Raw genomic sequence first — 22,843 nt, forward strand, 5'->3', positions numbered from 1 at the left:
GTCCCCAATTCCCGAGGTTCAGTGCTCACCTGGCTCTAAACAGAAGAAGCTCATGATGACTCTGGAGCCAAAACAGGGTTATGTTATATATTACAAAAACCTCCAGTTCCTGATGAAACATGGTGTTCAAGTGACCAAAATTGGCAAAGTCTTAAGGTTCAGGCACTCAAAATGGTTGAAACCATACATTGATACAAACACGGAGCTTCGAACATCTGCAAAGAGCCAATTTGATAAGGGTTTGTTTAAATTGATGGTGAATTCAGTGTATGGCAAAACAATTGAAAATGTCAGAAAACATACCGATGTTAAAATAATTACTGACCCCAGCCTGAGCAAAAAATTGGTTGCAAAGCCCAACTTCAATTACAGAAGAATTTATGATGAGCACATGGCACTTTTCAACATGATGAAAACAAAGATTAAATTTGATAAACCTATTTATGTAGGGGCTGCGATATTGGAATTGTCCAAATTACATATGTTAACATTGTATTATGATGTGCTGAAACCTTTTTATGGTGATCGTGTAAAATTATTGTACATGGACACGGATAGTTTTATTCTTGATATTCAAACAGAAGATGTTTATCAAGATATTGCACAGTCTGAATTGTTTCAATACTTTGATACCAGTGAACATACAATAATTCAACCCCACAACAAAAAGGTGCCTGGCAAGTTAAAAGATGAGACGCTTGGTGATGTTATTGTGGAATTTGCTGGGTTAAGAGCCAAGATGTACACTTTTGAGACATGTAGTGGTGCTGTTGTCAAAAAAGCCAAGGGCATTGGCAGAGTTACTGTGGAAAAAGATCTTGTATTTGAAGATTATAAAAATTGCATCAAATCACAGAGTTCAATTAGAACATCAGAAAATAGAATTCAGAGTGTGGATCACTTGCTGACTAGCAATATTGTAAGAAAAGTGGCCCTGGACCCACATGATGATAAGAGATGCATTTTATCATGTTGCATACATACTCTACCTTGGGGGCATTGTGATTTGAAAAATGGGAAACAATGCCCAATTACAGAGCATGATTTGAAATAAATAAACATGCCTATGAACTTATTTGGGTTCAAGAAACAGGCTATTATGGAGCTGCCGACACCACAAGCCTCTCCTGATATGCTGTCTAAACTGAGTGGCTTGTTAATTATTCATCTGAACAGCATACTTACAGATAATGATGATGAAACAGGCAAAATATTGTACATATTTAACAATAATTTAAATCATTACCAATTACCTGTAGGTGGGCAATTGCAATTTATTACAACCCCTGAGGGTGATGTTAAAATTTCAGTAGGGAGAAATATTTATAGAATTAAGCACTCAAACATGGTTTCTGGCACTGTATATACCGTCTCTGCCGGTGACTGCTTATATATTGAGGTCCCTGGATCCTATGACAAGCTTATACCCTTTTTTATAGAATTAAGAATTAGATACTCTATAATAAATAACCAATAAAAGAAAAATGCCTAATGATATATTTGGCCATACAAGACATGAAGATCACAGTGATGAGATTCTGATGCTTGATGTCAGAGTCAAGAAATTAAGAAGTGATTTACAAGCTTTACAAACTACACTCAATGCCAGTCTTCAATTAGAAATTACAAATTTACAATCACAATGCATGGACCCTCTTCTTAAAATTGATTCTGAACTCAAATTGCTGCTTCAGAAATATACTGATTTGGCCACATTGGATAATTTTCAAAGTTTAGAAGAAGCTGTAGCAGCTCTTCAAGCAAAATTTAAGACCCAGGCCACCAACTCTGAGCAATTGAAACAGCAATTGGAGGAACAAATAAATAATGTCCAGGCACAGCTCCAAACAATTGTCAAAAGCATAAAATCACAAGAAGATTTTGATCTAGTGATTTCCACTCTAAAAGAACAGATTCAGTCACTCCAAATACCTAATCTGGACCCCCTGAACAATGCCATAGCCGAGGTTAAAGAAAAAATTGAGACACTTGAAAATTTTATGAACAACTTGCCATCTTCTGATGCTTTGAATGCAATAACTCGGAGTGTTGCAAACATCAAGCTGCAACTTGAAACATATGAAGATTTTGGAAAAATTCAAAGTTCCATAACCCATCTTGAGGGTACAATAGCAGCAGTACAAAGTGATTTGGCAAATGTACTAGAATCCCGATTGCCTGGAATTGTAGATACTCTTGTCAGTGTCCAGCAACAGATCACAAAGCTTGAAAACCTCAACACTGAATCTGAACTGTCTCATTTTCATCACTTGATAGATGATATCCAAACAAAACTTGAAATTTTACAACAATCCACACCCTCTCAGGCAGATATAGCCCTGCTCCAAAATGCTATGCAAAATGTGGCTGATGCTTCTGAATTAAACAATGTGAAATTGGCACTTGAATTTTTGCAAAATACAGTATCAAATCTTCCCACATCACAGGAACTTAAAAATATTAAGAGGGCAGTGAATAGGATATTGAAATCAGAAGATATCAAGAATATCCAGGCAGAGATCAAACAACTCACTCAGACAGTGGCCACTCTACCAACCAATCAACATATTAATGAATTGCATGCTCTGTTTGAGGATATCAGAAGACAGGTCCATGATCTTACTGCTCAAAATTCAAAATTGGCAGTTGTTGAAAATTTACAGCAAATAATAGCTAATATCAAGCAACAGCTAGGAACCATGGAATCCAATCAAGCAAATGCCCTGTCTGTTTTTGCCACCCAGCTTCAAGAAATTGTGCAACAATACAAGAAACTTGTTGTGGACATAAAGATCAAGCCAGGCCATGATGATGTTGTTAGGACCATCAATGAGCACCTTGAATCTGTAACAAGCAGATTGCTTACAGCAGAAAAAGAAATAACAGGCATAATCGAGAATCCAAAACATACAGTAATTCTTGAATTGTACAGCATCCCCAACAAAGAATATGATTCACCATTTACACCAGGTGGCAAAATATATATGCTGTCCCCTGCACAATTTTATTACCAGTTTTTTGTTGGAGGCACACTTAGACCAATCAAGATCAAATATTGGCATCAACCACAGGCACACCACTACCCTACCTTATCAATAACAAATGCTGATAACAAAGTAAAAATCACCAGTGTAGAGTTGGAGGATTTTACAGATCCCAATACATTAGAAACAGCCTATACTGAAGATGATGGCACTCTGGAATTTAAAATACAAATAGGGGACAAATTATATTTAGAAAATCCTGTAGTATCAGCTGCTGAACACCCCATAGTTGCAATATTCTTGTTTTCATATTATGTCTAGACAAATTATTGTTGATGAATTACACAGACAGGCCAGACATAATTATAAGAGACTGCCAGTAGTCACAAAAGGCATAGATGATTTATGGCAGAGCGACTTGATTGAAATAGCAAGTGGACAGTTGAAAAACTTAGACAAAATCAACAAGGGCTACAAGTATCTACTCACTGTAATAGACACATTTTCAAAATTTGCCTGGGCTGTGCCACTCAAATCCAAGACTGGAAAATGTGTTACAGAAGCCCTCAGGACAATCATCAATCATTCAGGAAGATCACCGCGCTATTTGCAAACAGATAATGGCAAAGAATTTTATAACTCAGTGTTTCAACAATTTATTAAAAGCCAGGCAATAAAACATTACTCGAGTTACAGTGACCTCAAGGCCTCAATTGTAGAGAGATTCAACAGAACCTTAAAAAATCTTATGTATAAACAATTTACCCTGTAAGGTAATTATAAATGGATTAATATTCTTCCAGAACTTCTACATAAATATAACAACTCGGTCCATTCCACAATCAACATGAAACCCTCTGAAGTAACTTCATCTGATGAGCAAAAATTGATCAGGACTGTTTATTATCCTAGATACCAGCCAACAACAAGAAAGGCCAAATACAGGGTGGGCGATCAAGTAAGAATCAGCAAATATAAGCACTTATTCAAGAGAGGCTTTACGAGAAACTGGAGCACCGAATTATTTACAGTGGTTCAAGTTAAACCCGGGACCCTTAACACATATATAATAAAAGATCACCGAGGAGAAATTCTCAAAGGCCGATTCTATGAACAAGAACTCAGCAAAACTAAACAGCCTGACACATATCTCATAGAAAAAATCATCCGCAGAAAAGGCAACAAGTTATTTGTCAAATGGCTGGGTCATCCGGAAAACAGCTGGATCGATGCAGACAAAGTGATAATATGAGCACCTGGGATGTTATAAAAAGGCTGCCAGAACCTGAACAGCAGAATAAGAGAAATGGCAACTTGCTGCCTGATAATATTAGGTGTCTTATTGTTGGGCCATCAGCTTGTGGTAAAACTACACTAATGGTTGATAATTTTTTATTGGCACCCAACTGGTTAGACTGGAAAAACAGGCACTTGTATGTCTTCTCTAAGAGCTTGGAACAATTAAAATATCAGCAGCTGATGAAGCTATATGATGGATTGGATATTGCCACTTTTGAACCAGATGTTAAGACACTCCATGAATGTCTCGATAATTCTGTTGTTGTGTTTGATGACGTTATACTGGATAATCAAAACAAGGTTAGAAATTTCTTTACACAGGGCCGACACAAAAACATTGATTGCTTCTACCTGGCACAGACTTTTTCTAAAATACCGAAGCAACTGATCCGAGACAACAGCAATTTTATATGTGTGTTTCATCAAGATCATACCAACCTCAAACACATACATGATGAATATGTAGGTGGGGACTTGAGCTACAATGATTTTTCCAAGTTTTGCAGTAGGTGCTGGAACCAGGACAGTTATGGGTTTGTCACTATTGATATGACAAGAACACCTAATAGTGGAAAATACAGAAATAAAATCAACGATTTTCTAGACGTTGAGACATAAATAAATAACCATGAAAAGGCCAATCATTGATGATCTTAAATTAAGAGATTATCTTGTAAAAAGATTTAAGGGATGGAAATCAGAGAACCGTGGAATTTATGAAAAACACAAACAAACAGAACAGCCTGTCATTGATGCTATTAATAATTTAGGTAAGAATATCAAAACTGTTACAGAGCAGAATCAAAATTTGATCACAGAGCTTGTGCCTGTAGCTGCTAGGAACATATTAGATTATCCATTCACCCCACTTTCCAGTATTCATACACCTAGTCCTGTTGCTCCTAGAAGAATTGAAGCTACACAGGATCCTATTGAATTGGGTCTTCTTGCTCAAAAATATTTAACCACACCTAAAGACAACAAAGATGAGGTGTTTGGCTTATATGCCGACACAGAGCTTGATGGTAGCATCATACATAGAATCGGTAATTTCAGAGTAACTTTTATGGGGGATGATATCATTGTTTATTCAGAATCTCGTCTCGGAGAAAAAGGTGCCTTTGTTAAGTACCCCGGCACGCCTGGATTGTGGGAACTGATAACTAGGAAAAGGCCTGGCAGCTATACAGATCAAGATTATGAACATTACAAAGAAATATTAATAAAATCAGATGCTCTGTACCAGAACAATGATCCCACACAAAAAAGAGTCAAGTCGAGCAGTGGAGCAAAATACAATAATTTAATCAAGCCCATATGGTCTCAGATCAAGACAGGTAGTGGGATCAAACAATACAACACCCTGCCTAAAGAATTTGTGTGGGTTGATGATGTCAGGAAACTTGTAGATAGGTTATTGGTGATAGCCGGGGAGGAAAATGCTGGGAACCACAATTTTTACAATGAAAAGGTTGGAATTATGGACATGATAAGCACCAAATTGTCTAATTTTATAGTGAATGACCCTAAGGGGATTGGATATCTCATAAAAATTATTAATACTCTACCACCTAAATTTTGGAATGTTTCTGAGGGTCGGGGCCTGGTTAATGACATTATAAACAAGCTGCCATTTGAACTACACATTCCAGGCTATCAGTATTGTGGTCCAGGCACAAAATTGGTGCATAGATTAAACAGAGGTGATGCTGGTGTTAATCCCCTAGATGCTGCTTGCAGAGACCATGACATAGCATACAACACACATCCTGATCTTGACAAGAGACATGTTGCAGACAAGAAATTAGAAGAGGCTGCATTTGGTAGATTTGTAAGCAAAGATGCTTCTTTGAGTGAAAAAATAGCAGCATTGGGAACCACCATAGCTATGAGCACCAAACAAAAACTGGGGTGGGGGCTGTGAATATGTATATAATAAACCTACAATGAAGGCCAAGGGTGTTATGTATCAAATACCTTATGCAGGTCTCAAATCTCTTAAAACTATTGATAGTCTTTTAACCAAAAAGCAGCGGAAGAAAAAAAGCTCTTGTATTGCCAAGGGCCATGGTATGAAATTGTTGCTTAGTACCCCCCAATTAAAAAAATTACAGCAATCCAGGAAAAAATTGCATACAGGGGGATTCATATTTACTATCCCTGCCATCTTAGCTGCTCTCGGGGCTGTTGGGAGCTTGGCTGGGGGATCAGCTGCCATAGCAAAAACAGTAATAGATGCCAAGAAAAATAGGGCAGAATTAGATGAGCAGAGGCGCCATAACCTGGCCATGGAGAAAAAAGGCAAAGGTGTTAAGAGAGCCATGAATAAGTTTAAAAAAAACAAGAGCCGCTTACAAACCAAGATATTGAAGCTTTAATCAAGCCATTGGGCATCAAACATTTTAGAGGTGTGTACATGTCTGATTCTTTGCCGGAACAACCACTCAACAAAGAGTGTGGCATTGTTAATTTGGATGAGTACAAAAATCAGGGCACTCACTGGATTTGTTATCTTAAATATTTAAACAATGAGGCATTTGTGTTTGATTCATTTGGAGGTGTTCCACCTGAAAATTTAATAAAATATCTAAAATCAGCTAATCTTTATTACAATAATGCCCGTGTTCAAAACTTCAAAGATGTTAATTGCGGACATCTGTGTTTATCCGTTCTCAGATATATGTCTCAAATAAATAAACCATCAATTGAAAATTTTCAAAAAGCCTTGTGGTATCTGAAACATCATGGGGGTATTTCATCTCACCAGCCAAAATTCAATATTGAAACTCAAATTGCATGATGACATAGTGTATCCCAAAACAATAGCTCTCAGAGCATTTTACGGCATGTACCTAATCCCTAATATTACACACCACAACAATACAATTGCAGTAGGGGATCAAAAAATTGTCATCACTCCAGGGCAATATAATCTGTCCACTCTAAATGCTCAATTACCCAGAGGTATAGTGTTAAGTCAAAATTCTGTCACTCACAGAGTAGAGATTGTATCTGCAACAGAAACAGTGGATCTGGGTACTATAGGAGAGCTGTTAGGCTTTGAGAACAACACAAAACTTGAACCGGCCATCAAACACACTGCTATGAATATACCCAGATTCTTAGCCATAGAGACTCTGAATATTCACTGTAATGTGGCCGAGGGTATGATCACCAAATCAAATGGCATAGGCACTCACAAACAAACCGGCATCATTGCAACATTCAAACCTAATTCCGAATTCATGGAACCCATCATCTACAATCCATCCCCAACATTATATTTTCCCGTGTGCCATAATAGAATAGATTACATTGAATTGATGGTCACTAATGAAAAAGAAGAATTAGTTGATTTTGCTGGAGCCACAACAACTGCTATCATAGAAATTAATATTTAAATAAAAATACATACAATGGAAAATATTGAGAGTTATGAGCTACAATCATTCCCCCCAAACAGGAGGACATTTGCAAATTTAAATCAACCCAACACAGAGATTGAGGTTGATCTTGATGTAGGGGACGGCTTTATACACCCTCACAGAGCAGATCTATACATCAAATTTGATGTTGTAAAGCTCGATGGAACAGATTATCCGGCAAATTCAAATATAAGATTGGTGGACAATTTTGTGCCGCATCTATTCTCTGAAATTGAGGTCAGAAAGCACGGTGTTGTTATAAACAGAGTAGATTATCCCGGCATTACCTCCACAGCTATGGCCACATTAAAATTATCCAAAACCGAGGCTTCATACTACAAAATAGGTGGATTTGAGGCTGGTGAGAAAATATTAACCAAGAGCCACACAGTGCTGTTCCCCATGCGCCTGTTGCCAGGATTCTTCTCGGATTACAAAGATATTATGTGGAAGGGTGGTTTAAGAATTACATTTAGAAGAGCTGCAAATGATAATAATGCTTTGATGAGGTACAGTGCAATAAACCCTACAGGAGAAGCTCTGCCTAATACCCTACCTGATGAAGGCAAGTGCATTATTCAGACTATGGAGTTAAGAATCCCTGTTGTTGAGTATGAAGCCAGTTACGCTCTTAAATACAAAGCAGATATTCTAAAAAATCCACAGGTTCCTCTGCAATTTTACACATATCAATGCGTACAGAAGGTTAGCTACTGGTACTTATTATGAATTTGATGCTACAAATTCATTCTCCAGTAATCAATTTGACATGCCTGATTTTGTGGTGGTTCTGTTTCAGACTGGGAGACACAACAATCAGGAAAAAAATTCAAGCAAATTTGATAACTGCAACATCAAGAACATATATCTTAAAAATGGGAGAAATGAGGTCTTTCCTAGAGAAAATTACAATTTAGACATTTCCAAGGATGATTTTCTTAAATTATATGAAGCTTTTTCTTCCTTCAAGCGCGTCACTACTGGCAGTACTGATATATATTACACACCAGATGAATTCAAAGCACGGAGACCCATGTTTGTAATTAACACTTCAAAAAGGAAACAAGTTGTGGTTAATGACAGGACAAACATTAAAATTATCTGTGAATTCCACGAGGCTTTACCAGATGACACCATATGTAGCGTTATTCTCATAGGTGAAAAATCATATGTTTATGATGTAAAAAATGAGCGGGTCACAGAGCAGTTCTAGAGGCCCGATTCAAACACAAAGGCCCTTTGGATATAAAACAACACTTTACCGTCAGAAAATATATTACCTACCCATTTTTTACCACCTCTGCTCGTAGCAGATACCTACCCAAAATACAATACATTTGCCAAAAGCTGAAATACAGAAATATTGTAATTCTGTAAGTTACAGACTTGTGTGCAACAAGACCAAGCCTAAATGCAATTCAGTTTGCATGACAATATCCGAGAAGGAATTTCCTCAATATGATGGATGGTCCCTGAAAGAGTGCATAGTGTAGATAAGAATTTTTCTTTGAGTTCCATGACAAATGACATGTAATTTCCCTCGGAAAAGGCACAGTGTAGATAAGAATTTCTCTTTGAGTTCCATGACAAATAACATGTAATTTTCCTCGGAAAAGGCACAGTGTAGGTAATATCAACAGATATAATCACTCATGCATTTACTAATGTCTCTTTGATGATGAATAACTCTCTGAAAAGACACAATAAAGATTATATCTATTGACATACAACTTCCAGGCATTTACTAATGGGACTGATCAAAAGATTATAAGAACATGGAAAACATGTTTTGTTCGCTCTTTCCCATTTACGCACAACTCGGGAAGCAAAAATCAATACATAACCTTGTTATGGCTAGACTAGAAGTAGGCTCTGCATATTGCATTGTTTTAATATTAAATAAGCAAATTAAATGGTATCCAATTGAACTTAAACCTGAAGTAAATATGTATAGGTGGGTATGGATACAAGTTTATAGACAAACTGATGCAATTTTTTGTAAATATGCTTGAGGGGGGTTTGATATTTTCCGAATTATAAAATTCTTGGGTTAGGCAGGTGCTACACTTAAACAAAAAACTTATATGAACATGTTGAGCAAGTTTTAAGTATAGCAAATCTGCTGGAGAGGGGTTCGTACTTTCTGAAAAATTCCCGAGGGCATTTTTTACAAAAATCTTGAATTATAAGAGCTCCACACTTGAGCAAAAACTCATATGGGCATGTTGAGCAAGTTTTAAGTATGGCCAAAGCTGCTGGAGAGGGGTTCGTACTTTCTCGCGCTGTCCCTACCGTAAATACATCTACTTATGACTGCACACAAAATTAATAATCTTCCAAGTGACAAAACTATGTGCTTGAATTTAAATATCAAATAAATGTTCTGCGAACAAATGTGTCGCTTTCAATATTCCATGTTGGTGAGAAGAGGGAAAAAAAATAACAACAATACCTGCATGCGACAAACATATGCATAAAATATTGTCACTAAAGCATGCTTTCTAAAATGTTCGAAAGTGCTGGAATTATGTTTTTTATTGCTTGCATGTCCGTTTATTATTCAAAGTGCAAAATTTCATCTTAAAAAAAATTATGCACTAATTGCACTGGTCAATTGACACCACTGGTGCTTGTCGCTTCCTTGTAGTATGATGTAAACTTGCATGCATATAAAACTAGTTCTTATGCATGACACAAAACTGAAAATGTATATAAGGACTATGGAAAAGTACTGTTTCCCATAATGCATGTTAAATGACCAAATAGATACACATGATAGGAGCTCACATGTATATGTGTAGAAACACTGTAGCACAATTCTGTAATTATTGTTTGTGACCGGAACTGCTGTTTGTAGAATGTGTGATTTCTATGCTTTTTCTTCTTTCTGGATTGCTTGTCGTCTTGACTGCATTGCGGCAATGTAAAAAAAAATGTGGTAAATTACCCGTAGAACTTGGGAGATGGGGAAAAGTTGTTGATAATGTATAGTCCGCTATACTGGGAAATGTATGGTTGACTACATCCTTCCTATAAAAGGTAGTCTCCGTGCAGTAATAAGTAGAAATGTCTGCATGTCTCCCTCGTAAAATGGTGGTGACGAGTCTCTTCTTGAAATAGTACTTAAAATGTCTGCATGTCTCCCTCGTAGAATGGTAATCAGTCTTTCTGCCTGGTAATAGACTGCTTGCGGATGTCCGTCATGAAAAATGCCCATGGATGGTGTAGGCATTGCTTGTCCATGGTGCTCCGTATAGACAGGTTAGGTTAAAAGGAAAAATTATGACAAAGAAAGGAAATTGCAATAGGATGGGTATATATAATTCAAGTATGCATGTACACAAAACCAACTTATTTCCACTGCCTTTTCTTTAAAATCAAATTGAATTGTCTCATCAAAATAAAATAAATTAAATTAATATATAAAATAATTGCCATAACTCTTTGAAAATAAATAAGGAAAATTTAAATAAAATATCCAACAGTAATTAAAATATTAATGTCCATGATTAATGTGTTGCCTTAACCTATTAATTATTACTGCGCTGCTCTGAATTAATCTGTTTCGCAAGCTGATGATGCTTATAAAAATAATATCCTAGGGTTGCGGTTAATAACACATTCCAAATAACAAAAACTAATATAGACATGGGCAAAGGGTTTAAAACTAATTCTTGAAATGAAATGTTCTTACTAATTGATTGATTAAGTTGCTTTAAAGCAAGTTCAAGTGGAATCCATTGGGGAATAGTGAAATCAGATAAATTCTTGGGAATATTAGGTAGTAACTCAATTTCCTGCATTTTGACTTGTTCGAAAGCTAACATTCTTGTGTGTAAAATTTGTTGATCCACAATAATTTGCGAAAAATCCTGATAATTAAAAAATAAAGATTGGCCTTCGGTAAGCTGAACTGATCTGTGCGTGTTCAAATTATTATTCAAATTCTGAATCACAATAAATTGACCTGAACCTGATATTAAAATACCATTGCGTGTTCTGATAAACTGAAATAATTTATTGTCAGTAATAGATTTCACTTCAAAATTACAAAATGTAAAATTAATAAACAAAAGTAAGTGTTGCAAGCATGTTCTAAAGTCTGTTGAAAATTATAAAATAAATTATGTTGTGAACCCTTAAAATAAGTATACAAAATTTGTGTTGCGCAAAGCAAGCTGTTAATATCTAAAAGGTTGCTTTGAAAAGCCTCTAATGGCCTCCTAATAAACGATAGGCCGGTGCAATTTGCCGTGGTTCATAAATATACAATGTAAGACAAAATTTCAGTAAATGCTACTTCTGACTTTTGTTGAAACTCCAGGTGGTAACAAATATAGCATTAGGGAATTAAAAAGGTGAAATTCAAATTTGAAACACAATAAAAATAATGAAAAACTTTCTCAATTTCAAATTTCCTTTAAACAAAAGAAATTTAACCACTCAAAACTTCTTGAGTCCGCCGTATACCTCAAATCACTTGGTCGTGTAAACAGACCCGCCGCGGAAAGGTATACTTGACTCATATAAGAATGGTGTGTCAATTCCTTAGGTATGTTTAAACAAAATAAATATAGAATAGTTATGCAATATATTAAAATATAAATACAAATTAATAGTTATTACCTACTGTACTAACATTAACATGAAGTTAATCAGTAAGAAGTAATGAATTTATTGCTGCATTGTCGAATAAGGTGCAAATTGGGTAAATAAGCTAAATTTCCTAATAATAAATATTAATAATAATAATAAATTCCCAAATTATAACATTTGTGGTAAACCACACTGTTTAAATTTGGAAAGGCTAACGATGCCGTGGCGACTTTGGCTGCACATGCCTGTGCTAATCACCGAGGCTTAGCCTTGGCATGTTGCTGACAAATTTTGATTACTCTATGTGCATAAAGTGCTGAAATTGCCCTTTTGTAAAAATTTCCCTGATTTTATCAAAATTTCGTTTGACTTTATCCAGATTTAAACCAAATGGACGTCGATTTCCCAAAAAAATTTACGTACTATAAATATCTCTATGAAAAACGGGAAAATTTTGCGAGAAAAACGCAAAAAAAATTTCGGCTTGTTGTTCCTTTGTAAAATTATTGGTCGTGATTAGTCTGAAGTGCATAAATGCGACGTTTTATGGCAAAAGTTATTTATGTAGAACAAAATATCCCTAACATTGTTTACATAACGTTCTATCGTGAAAATCAACTTCTGATGGCTATATTCGTAACTAAACTGTTCCCATAAAATTTTAATGAACGACCGCCCCTGGCTGATGTAATCTCCATGCTAAGTGTTTTCTAAGCTTCCAGCGTGTTCAAAGTACTCGGGAGAGAGCTACCGTGCGGAGAAAGGAATTCGCAAATTCAGCTGCGATGTATTTCTGCTTATCGTTGCATTCTTCGTAGTCGCTTGGATGGACTGAACAAATTTCTCTATAGCGACAGGCGTGATCGGCGACTTCGGGGAAGTTCGGGTACCGTTCGGGAGGTGGAGGGGAAAATTCGCTGCTTCGGGCAGCGGGCATAGGAACGGAGAAAGAAAATGCAAGGCGATGGTTCGCTGATACATAGAATGACGCGTAACTGTTTACAAAACTTTAAATTACTACGAACAAGGTTTAGTAAGCGCTGCGGGAGTTCGAAATAAAGTCAAGGACTTTTGAAATGACGTAATAAATGGGATAGAAAGAGAAAAAACTTCGTTGCGCTTGCGACAGCGTGTTTACTTGAACACTTCCGTGCTCGTAAAATAACAACAATTGGGAAGCTGTTAGCAAACTAAATGGCTAATAAACCTTGCATAGGGTACAATCAAACATAAAAAATGAATTATACTTAAAATTTAAATCGTAATGAATATAAAATTCTAGGCGAACGTGAAGTCGTAAAAAATATGGTCTGTGAACGATACAATAGGTTCGGAAACCTGAGAATTTGGCTTACTTTCTGCGTTTAAAGTAACATTTGAAACTTTCTCAACTTTTACTGGTGACTGATTCGCAAATAACTCTTTAACTTTTACAACTGGCTGAACACAGTGTGAAATAGGCAATTCACTTTCCATTTTGCGACTGTTTTGATCAAAATTAGGACCCTTGCTTACGGCAAATTTCTGAACTCTATCTTTGATGGATAAAATATTCTTTGGCAAATCTATACTGTCGTCTTTAGTGACTAAACTATTTCTGGATACATCCTGAACTTCTTGTTGTACCCTAGGTTGAATAATAATGGACTGAGGCAAGGGTGGGGGAATTGGCGGGTGACTCGTTTTCAATGGTACCACTTCAACAATCGGTGCAACATCGTCGTAAATCTGATCAATGGACGGTGGATCATTATTAAGTTTGCTTAACTGTAATTCGTTGGTACACTCATGGTCATAAGTAATAAATTTCGTGCGGTGACATTGAAAATAACAGATTATGAAAATTATAAAGATACTAATAATAAATGTTATTAATAATAAAATTGTAATTATATTATAAGGATAGTCAAAGGATTTGTTCAACAGATAAATAAAATTAGAAGCTTTTACGTGTGGAAGTAATCCGTTTAAAATAACTAAAATCGCAATGATTTTCATGTTGCTTAGGCAATCAAAACAAACAGTTCTTCAAAACTAACACGTACTTTAAGCCTGCCTAGTTTAATTAGTAGATAGTTTAACTCAAGTTTTAATTATTTCTAACTCTAGGCTCAATTTATCTGCGTAATTTATTTATGTAATATAATTTATTCTCTAAATTTATTAGCACTGTTTAACTTATCTTATTTTGAATTTTACTGCAAACTTATCTTATTTAATTTCAGGTGTTAACTTTACGTTTAAATTCTTTGAAATCAATCGAACCGTACTGAGGTACAAGGTAAGAAAAAAATTGAGACTGATTTACTCCTGACTACCTGAAATAAAATAATAATTATTATTTATGCGATCTTTAAATGCATTAAAATACTAACATCACTAAAACTTGAAGAATCTTTAATTCTCTCTACTCATTCTAAAATATGCTTAGCATATTATCGTGGCAAAGCTTTAAACTAAAACCGTTGTGGTTTAATCATTATCATTCTGCGATGGCAGAATGGATTTCCAGGATTATCGGTAGCTATCCAATATCCGAAGGAAAATACTTGTTATAGGAGCGCAAAAAATCTTGACGTCGACGTCTACATATTCATATAATATAAATATTCTCATAACTGGCGCTTAAAATAAACTTTGCTAATATAATCATATACCTTCTTCTGAAGAGTAACTATAAAATTCTAGTGATGTATTCGCTGAGCTAGTATTATTACATACTGCAAAAAAAACTTTTGTGCGTAAAGCACATTATTAAATAATAAGTCTGCTTTTAATTGTTAATATTATTAGTGCTATTTTATTATAACTTATTATTATGTCACGCGAGTAGATTTAATATATTAGACCTGTTTCACTTTAATAAATACCGTAACTTGGAGCAAACTTGCAATATTTATATTTAAACTTTTAAAACAATCTGCATTTTAAAGTTTTTAACGTTCGAAGCTACAACGTGCTAAGGATAAATATTCAACTGTCAAACGAAACATTGTTTCGGACAGGAGAAAAAAAAATATATAAATATATACTAACAAAAAATATCTCGTTAATATGTGAGAAACGTCCACGCCGTGTGATGCTCTCCTAAATCTCTTCTAGTTATTCAAAATAAGTTGGCTGTGCCTAACTTTGCTTAAAGCATATAAGTATATGTATATCTGTGTACGGATTCATTCTCGTCACAACTGCTTACCTGTGTACGGACATCTCTCGTCACTGCAGCCTAATTATACATCTATTACTTCTCAACTAGAACTTTTAATTAATCGGGCGGTTTATACCCTAAATCACGGTACGCCATTCTAACTATATACGCCTGGCGTAATAGCGGACATAATTGTACAGCGTGTCGAGGAATATAATTAGCGTTTCGTTTCTTTTCATATTAACATGAATTAAAAATTTTCAGGCAATGTATGCGTAAGTTAAGGTAACGTAAGGCAAGTGACTATCTCGTATAAACTTGACTATCTCCTTAATCTAAGCTCCCTTCATGAGGTGCTAGGAGACTTCAGTCATTAAGAATATAAATGAGTGGTCCTCGGGGCCTTATACGTTCCCAAAACTATATATGTATATAAAAATGTAATATCCTCGTTGCTAAAGTCTTAGCAGTCATAGTTCAAGCATTCTAAATCCTTTACAAGTTACGGTCAGTTTTAAACCAAATTTAAATTAAACTTTTAAGGAATTTCAATTAATAATAATTACAAAAACAAAATATTGACTCAAACAAGCATACTCTGTGCTATGACTCGTTAAAATGCACTATAGTGCCGATTGACTCTAACTCGGTGGCACTAATTTATTTTCCTCATTCATAAATAACTTTAAAATCCACTTTTAATCCACGTTATTAATTAATTAAAATGTTAAAGATAAAATCGTTTACTGTTCACTGTAGCTTACTGCATCCTCATAACCAACGTTGTAATAATTTCCGTATTCAAGATTATGTAAAAAAAAATTCTAAAATCACTGTCAATGCAAGAAATCTTGAAATCTAAATGCCTTTCCCTTATTCCTTATTTAAAATTCTGGATGGTAAAAAATTTCCCAGGTGGAATTTGTAGCCATGGTACCGGGTTCGTGAGTGAACCACAGAGCTACCAGGAGCCGATTGATAGGGAATCGTCCACGGACGTCCCTGGGCCGGCCACATTTTTGATGAAATGGGCCTCCCTAAAATCCGACATGGAACCTTCCGCCACGCGGACTGCCGGACGCTCCTGATACCATAGCGCCAGTCCGACGCGGGTAACCGCGACGGAGCTAGGGCGCAGGTTCCTCCGCATTTTACATTTCGCTGATTACCGACCCAGACTCGAAGTCGATAAATTTAATCGAATTCATTCTCATGTTAGACTAAACATCTATCATGGCATATATAAATTCTTCTCCCCCAATTAATGCAAAAAACTTTAAGCCTTATGTATTTTCAAAATTAATTTTGGCAAGGACATACTAACGAAACTAAATAAATGAGCAAAATTTTGGGGTGGGATTGAATTTAAACTGGTTAAAAATTTCTTTTCATTTCTAAAAAAATGAAAAGACCCGCAAATCTCCACCACGTAACGAGATTTGGGGTGGGGTTGAATTTAAAACTGATTGTTGAAACCTCTGCTAGATAACATTCTATTTTCTCATGGCATTTCCGAGGAAATGGATGAGAAGCCCAAATCTCCACCACGTAACGAACCTTAAAGTTCGTGGGATCTTAAAAGTATCTAGCAGGTTAACCAGTTAGCTGATGGGGTGATGTAAACTACTCATCATTCATCCTCTTGATGAGACCACTCGTCATTGACATGACGAGTTATTGCTTGGCATGCGAAAGGTACAAATAACACAAAGGAATTAAACTACTGAAAAGACAATGGCAACTCGTTGGATTTTGTGAACCGTTGAACCTGTATCATGGCTGGGTGTAGGATAATTACCTGTCTAACTGAAGTCTCTGAGCTGAATCGAAAATAGCGAAGTCCTCTGTAAGCTTCTCTCTAAGTGTTGACCAAAGCGTGCTTCCACTATCGACCTCCTGTCTTGCTGACCTCCTCTCTCTACCAACTCAATTCCCAAAGTCCAGTCCCTTCCCAGCTTCTCTCACCTCTATATTCCCTGGCCATCGAGCTCTTCCTCGATGCCGAATCGCCGAATCGTGTTTATTATAATTGCTACCATGCAAACCGCTGACACCAAACCCAGAAGTGTTACCTGTTTCCTGAATGCTCAGGAGGTTTGCATGGCACAACACAATGCATTGTAAACATGCCTAAGAGGCTTGAGACAGCTGAGAAAAACAAGTGAATGCCCTGGTCAACATGAAGCGTTCAGAGAGACTTAATAAAATAAACATACAATCTTAGGGATTGATACGTTCGCGCCTCCTAGGAAAAATTTTCTCCTTTGAAAATTTAAAAGTCAAATCGCAAAGCTTGACATGACTCAGGTTCGCCAATTCCATATATTTTCTTAAAAAATCCAAATATACAAAAGAAATCCACCATAACTTAACTTTCTCTTGTTTACAGCATCCTGAAGGAAAGAAAATTTTTATTCCCTAAACTTTATAATAAATAATACCCTTAATACTAACAAATTCGTATGTTTATACGATGTAAAAACAATAATATATACTATTATAAGACTAGAAATCACAAAAGTTCATGTCGTTAAGCGAGAAAACTCTTAATGTATCACATGTGCGTGTACGTAATGTGTATTATGTATAATTGCTCATCAACCTGCTCCTAGTCAAGAGTCTGTGATGCCTCGCCACGCGGTAACGACTCTGTGTCTCCCGCGAGGACAACGGCTGGAGCGTCTTGCAAGATGGAACTTAATTCACAATGTTTATTTATATTGCCACTTGATATAGACTCTTCAAATAAAAAAAAACCTTAAAAAGGTGCACAAGTAAGTACACGTAAGTAAGCATGTAAAACATTGTCACTTCTCACTGTTTTGTCCGTGTGAAAACCTGATCATATCAAAGTGCGTATGTTGTACGAACTACGTAGCACTGCACTCCTAACATCGCCAAATATATAAACTTGCATGGCTGTGTTGCACATTCCAATGTATTATTATACAATATTCAAATGCATATAGTGAGTTACACTGAAAACTGTCGCTGGTAAAACTTAATTATAGCGTTCAATTTTCTTTTCTACGTTTAAACTGTACACTGTATACACATCTATGGCGTGGTGAATACCTTTGTATGACTGCACACAAAATTAATAATCTTCCAAGTGACAAAACTATGTGCTTGAATTTAAATATCAAATAAATGTTCTGCGAACAAATGTGTCGCTTTCAATATTCCATGTTGGTGAGAAGAGGGAAAAAAAATAACAATAATACCTGCATGCGACAAACATATGCATAAAATATTGTCACTAAAGCATGCTTTCTAAAATGTTCGAAAGTGCTGGAATTATGTTTTTTATTGCTTGCATGTCCGTTTATTATTCAAAGTGCAAAATTTCATCTTAAAAAAAAATTATGCACTAATTGCACTGGTCAATTGACACCACTGGTGCTTGTCGCTTCCTTGTAGTATGATGTAAACTTGCATGCATATAAAACTAGTTCTTATGCATGACACAAAACTGAAAATGTATATAAGGACTATGGAAAAGTACTGTTTCCCATAATGCATGTTAAATGACCAAATAGATACACATGATAGGAGCTCACATGTATATGTGTAGAAACACTGTAGCACAATTCTGTAATTATTGTTTGTGACCGGAACTGCTGTTTGTAGAATGTGTGATTTCTATGCTTTTTCTTCTTTCTGGATTGCTTGTCGTCTTGACTGCATTGGGGCAATGTAAAAAAAATGTGGTAAATTACCCGTAGAACTTGGGAGATGGGGAAAAGTTGTTGATAATGTATAGTCCGCTATACTGGGAAATGTATGGTTGACTACATCCTTCCTATAAAAGGTAGTCTCCGTGCAGTAATAAGTAGAAATGTCTGCATGTCTCCCTCGTAAAATTGTGGTGACGAGTCTCTTCTTGAAATAGTACTTAAAATGTCTGCATGTCTCCCTCGTAGAATGGTAATCAGTCTTTCTGCCTGGTAATAGACTGCTTGCGGATGTCCGTCATGAAAAATGCCCATGGATGGTGTAGGCATTGCTTGTCCATGGTGCTCCGTATAGACAGGTTAGGTTAAAAGGAAAAATTATGACAAAGAAAGGAAATTGCAATAGGATGGGTATATATAATTCAAGTATGCATGTACACAAAACCAACTTATTTCCACTGCCTTTTCTTTAAAATCAAATTGAATTGTCTCATCAAAATAAAATAAATTAAATTAATATATAAAATAATTGCCATAACTCTTTGAAAATAAATAAGGAAAATTTAAATAAAATATCCAACAGTAATTAAAATATTAATGTCCATGATTAATGTGTTGCCTTAACCTATTAATTATTACTGCGCTGCTCTGAATTAATCTGTTTCGCAAGCTGATGATGCTTATAAAAATAATATCCTAGGGTTGCGGTTAATAACACATTCCAAATAACAAAAACTAATATAGACATGGGCAAAGGGTTTAAAACTAATTCTTGAAATGAAATGTTCTTACTAATTGATTGATTAAGTTGCTTTAAAGCAAGTTCAAGTGGAATCCATTGGGGAATAGTGAAATCAGATAAATTCTTGGGAATATTAGGTAGTAACTCAATTTCCTGCATTTTGACTTGTTCGAAAGCTAACATTCTTGTGTGTAAAATTTGTTGATCCACAATAATTTGCGAAAAATCCTGATAATTAAAAAATAAAGATTGGCCTTCGGTAAGCTGAACTGATCTGTGCGTGTTCAAATTATTATTCAAATTCTGAATCACAATAAATTGACCTGAACCTGATATTAAAATACCATTGCGTGTTCTGATAAACTGAAATAATTTATTGTCAGTAATAGATTTCACTTCAAAATTACAAAATGTAAAATTAATAAACAAAAGTAAGTGTTGCAAGCATGTTCTAAAGTCTGTTGAAAATTATAAAATAAATTATGTTGTGAACCCTTAAAATAAGTATACAAAATTTGTGTTGCGCAAAGCAAGCTGTTAATATCTAAAAGGTTGCTTTGACAAGCCTCTAATGGCCTCCTAATAAACGATAGGCCGGTGCAATTTGCCGTGGTTCATAAATATGCAATGTAAGACAAAATTTCAGTAAATGCTACTTCTGACTTTTGTTGAAACTCCAGGTGGTAACAAATATAGCATTAGGGAATTAAAAAGGTGAAATTCAAATTTGAAACACAATAAAAATAATGAAAAACTTTCTCAATTTCAAATTTCCTTTAAACAAAAGAAATTTAACCACTCAAAACTTCTTGAGTCCGCCGTATACCTCAAATCACTTGGTCGTGTAAACAGACCCGCCGCGGAAAGGTATACTTGACTCATATAAGAATGGTGTGTCAATTCCTTAGGTATGTTTAAACAAAATAAATATAGAATAGTTATGCAATATATTAAAATATAAATACAAATTAATAGTTATTACCTACTGTACTAACATTAACATGAAGTTAATCAGTAAGAAGTAATGAATTTATTGCTGCATTGTCGAATAAGGTGCAAATTGGGTAAATAAGCTAAATTTCCTAATAATAAATATTAATAATAATAATAAATTCCCAAATTATAACATTTGTGGTAAACCACACTGTTTAAATTTGGAAAGGCTAACGATGCCGTGGCGACTTTGGCTGCACATGCCTGTGCTAATCACCGAGGCTTAGCCTTGGCATGTTGCTGACAAATTTTGATTACTCTATGTGCATAAAGTGCTGAAATTGCCCTTTTGTAAAAATTTCCCTGATTTTATCAAAATTTCGTTTGACTTTATCCAGATTTAAACCAAATGGACGTCGATTTCCCAAAAAAATTTACGTACTATAAATATCTCTATGAAAAACGGGAAAATTTTGCGAGAAAAACGCAAAAAAAATTTCGGCTTGTTGTTCCTTTGTAAAATTATTGGTCGTGATTAGTCTGAAGTGCATAAATGCGACGTTTTATGGCAAAAGTTATTTATGTAGAACAAAATATCCCTAACATTGTTTACATAACGTTCTATCGTGAAAATCAACTTCTGATGGCTATATTCGTAACTAAACTGTTCCCATAAAATTTTAATGAACGACCGCCCCTGGCTGATGTAATCTCCATGCTAAGTGTTTTCTAAGCTTCCAGCGTGTTCAAAGTACTCGGGAGAGAGCTACCGTGCGGAGAAAGGAATTCGCAAATTCAGCTGCGATGTATTTCTGCTTATCGTTGCATTCTTCGTAGTCGCTTGGATGGACTGAACAAATTTCTCTATAGCGACAGGCGTGATCGGCGACTTCGGGGAAGTTCGGGTACCGTTCGGGAGGTGGAGGGGAAAATTCGCTGCTTCGGGCAGCGGGCATAGGAACGGAGAAAGAAAATGCAAGGCGATGGTTCGCTGATACATTGAATGACGCGTAACTGTTTACAAAACTTTAAATTACTACGAACAAGGTTTAGTAAGCACTGCGGGAGTTCGAAATAAAGTCAAGGACTTTTGAAATGACGTAATAAATGGGATAGAAAGAGAAAAAACTTCGTTGCGCTTGCGACAGCGTGTTTACTTGAACACTTCCGTGCTCGTAAAATAACAACAATTGGGAAGCTGTTAGCAAACTAAATGGCTAATAAACCTTGCATAGGGTACAATCAAACATAAAAAATGAATTATACTTAAAATTTAAATCGTAATGAATATAAAATTCTAGGCGAACGTGAAGTCGTAAAAAATATGGTCTGTGAACGATACAATAGGTTCGGAAACCTGAGAATTTGGCTTACTTTCTGCGTTTAAAGTAACATTTGAAACTTTCTCAACTTTTACTGGTGACTGATTCGCAAATAACTCTTTAACTTTTACAACTGGCTGAACACAGTGTGAAATAGGCAATTCACTTTCCATTTTGCGACTGTTTTGATCAAAATTAGGACCCTTGCTTACGGCAAATTTCTGAACTCTATCTTTGATGGATAAAATATTCTTTGGCAAATCTATACTGTCGTCTTTAGTGACTAAACTATTACTGGATACAACCTGAACTTCTTGTTGTACCCTAGGTTGAATAATAATGGACTGAGGCAAGGGTGGGGGAATTGGCGGGTGACTCGTTTTCAATGGTACCACTTCAACAATCGGTGCAACATCGTCGTAAATCTGATCAATGGACGGTGGATCATTATTAAGTTTGCTTAACTGTAATTCGTTGGTACACTCATGGTCATAAGTAATAAATTTCTTGCGGTGACATTGAAAATAACAGATTATGAAAATTATAAAGATACTAATAATAAATGTTATTAATAATAAAATTGTAATTATATTATAAGGATAGTCAAAGGATTTGTTCAACAGATAAATAAAATTAGAAGCTTCTACGTGTGGAAGTAATCCGTTTAAAATAACTAAAATCACAATGATTTTCATGTTGCTTAGGCAATCAAAACAAACA

This window comes from Lepisma saccharinum, chromosome 19 (assembly GCF_977018435.1).
Source record: "Lepisma saccharinum chromosome 19, izLepSacc3.1, whole genome shotgun sequence".
Taxonomy (NCBI): domain Eukaryota; kingdom Metazoa; phylum Arthropoda; class Insecta; order Zygentoma; family Lepismatidae; genus Lepisma; species Lepisma saccharinum.